This window comes from Danio aesculapii, chromosome 20 (assembly GCF_903798145.1).
Source record: "Danio aesculapii chromosome 20, fDanAes4.1, whole genome shotgun sequence".
In the NCBI taxonomy this organism is placed as follows: domain Eukaryota; kingdom Metazoa; phylum Chordata; class Actinopteri; order Cypriniformes; family Danionidae; genus Danio; species Danio aesculapii.
Genome location: NC_079454.1, coordinates 135 through 2,500, shown reverse-complemented (window position 1 = coordinate 2,500; position 2,366 = coordinate 135).

Below are 2,366 nucleotides of genomic sequence, written 5' to 3'. Positions count from 1 at the left end.
TTAGGGTTAGGGTTAGGGTTAGGGTTAGGGTTAGGGTTAGGGTTAGGGTTAGGGTTAGGGTTAGGGTTAGGGTTAGGGTTAGGGTTAGGGTTAGGGTTAGGGTTAGGGTTAGGGTTAGGGTTAGGGTTAGGGTTAGGGTTAGGGTTAGGGTTAGGGTTAGGGTTAGGGTTAGGGTTAGGGTTAGGGTTAGGGTTAGGGTTAGGGTTAGGGTTAGGGTTAGGGTTAGGGTTAGGGTTAGGGTTAGGGTTAGGGTTAGGGTTAGGGTTAGGGTTAGGGTTAGGGTTAGGGTTAGGGTTAGGGTTAGGGTTAGGGTTAGGGTTAGGGTTAGGGTTAGGGTTAGGGTTAGGGTTAGGGTTAGGGTTAGGGTTAGGGTTAGGGTTAGGGTTAGGGTTAGGGTTAGGGTTAGGGTTAGGGTTAGGGTTAGGGTTAGGGTTAGGGTTAGGGTTAGGGTTAGGGTTAGGGTTAGGGTTAGGGTTAGGGTTAGGGTTAGGGTTAGGGTTAGGGTTAGGGTTAGGGTTAGGGTTAGGGTTAGGGTTAGGGTTAGGGTTAGGGTTAGGGTTAGGGTTAGGGTTAGGGTTAGGGTTAGGGTTAGGGTTAGGGTTAGGGTTAGGGTTAGGGTTAGGGTTAGGGTTAGGGTTAGGGTTAGGGTTAGGGTTAGGGTTAGGGTTAGGGTTAGGGTTAGGGTTAGGGTTAGGGTTAGGGTTAGGGTTAGGGTTAGGGTTAGGGTTAGGGTTAGGGTTAGGGTTAGGGTAGGGTTAGGGTTAGGGTTAGGGTTAGGGTTAGGGTTAGGGTTAGGGTTAGGGTTAGGGTTAGGGTTAGGGTTAGGGTTAGGGTTAGGGTTAGGGTTAGGGTTAGGGTTAGGGTTAGGGTTAGGGTTAGGGTTAGGGTTAGGGTTAGGGTTAGGGTTAGGGTTAGGGTTAGGGTTAGGGTTAGGGTTAGGGTTAGGGTTAGGGTTAGGGTAGGGTTAGGGTTAGGGTTAGGGTTAGGGTTAGGGTTAGGGTTAGGGTTAGGGTTAGGGTTAGGGTTAGGGTTAGGGTTAGGGTTAGGGTTAGGGTTAGGGTTAGGGTTAGGGTTAGGGTTAGGGTTAGGGTTAGGGTTAGGGTTAGGGTTAGGGTTAGGGTTAGGGTTAGGGTTAGGGTTAGGGTTAGGGTTAGGGTTAGGGTTAGGGTTAGGGTTAGGGTTAGGGTTAGGGTTAGGGTTAGGGTTAGGGTTAGGGTTAGGGTTAGGGTTAGGGTTAGGGTTAGGGTTAGGGTTAGGGTTAGGGTTAGGGTTAGGGTTAGGGTTAGGGTTAGGGTTAGGGTTAGGGTTAGGGTTAGGGTTAGGGTTAGGGTTAGGGTTAGGGTTAGGGTTAGGGTTAGGGTTAGGGTTAGGGTTAGGGTTAGGGTTAGGGTTAGGGTTAGGGTTAGGGTTAGGGTTAGGGTTAGGGTTAGGGTTAGGGTTAGGGTTAGGGTTAGGGTTAGGGTTAGGGTTAGGGTTAGGGTTAGGGTTAGGGTTAGGGTTAGGGTTAGGGTTAGGGTTAGGGTTAGGGTTAGGGTTAGGGTTAGGGTTAGGGTTAGGGTTAGGGTTAGGGTTAGGGTTAGGGTTAGGGTTAGGGTTAGGGTTAGGGTTAGGGTTAGGGTTAGGGTTAGGGTTAGGGTTAGGGTTAGGGTTAGGGTTAGGGTTAGGGTTAGGGTTAGGGTTAGGGTTAGGGTTAGGGTTAGGGTTAGGGTTAGGGTTAGGGTTAGGGTTAGGGTTAGGGTTAGGGTTAGGGTTAGGGTTAGGGTTAGGGTTAGGGTTAGGGTTAGGGTTAGGGTTAGGGTTAGGGTTAGGGTTAGGGTTAGGGTTAGGGTTAGGGTTAGGGTTAGGGTTAGGGTTAGGGTTAGGGTTAGGGTTAGGGTTAGGGTTAGGGTTAGGGTTAGGTTAGGGTTAGGGTTAGGGTTAGGGTTAGGGTTAGGGTTAGGGTTAGGGTTAGGGTTAGGGTTAGGGTTAGGGTTAGGGTTAGGGTTAGGGTTAGGGTTAGGGTTAGGGTTAGGGTAGGGTTAGGGTTAGGGTTAGGGTTAGGGTTAGGGTTAGGGTTAGGGTTAGGGTTAGGGTTAGGGTTAGGGTTAGGGTTAGGGTTAGGGTTAGGGTTAGGGTTAGGGTTAGGGTTAGGGTTAGGGTTAGGGTTAGGGTTAGGGTTAGGGTTAGGGTTAGGGTTAGGGTTAGGGTTAGGGTTAGGGTTAGGGTTAGGGTTAGGGTTAGGGTTAGGGTTAGGGTTAGGGTTAGGGTTAGGGTTAGGGTTAGGGTTAGGGTTAGGGTTAGGGTTAGGGTTAGGGTTAGGGTTAGGGTTAGGGTTAGGGTTAGGGTTAGGGTTAGGGTTAGGGTTAGGGTTAGGGTTAGGGTTAGGG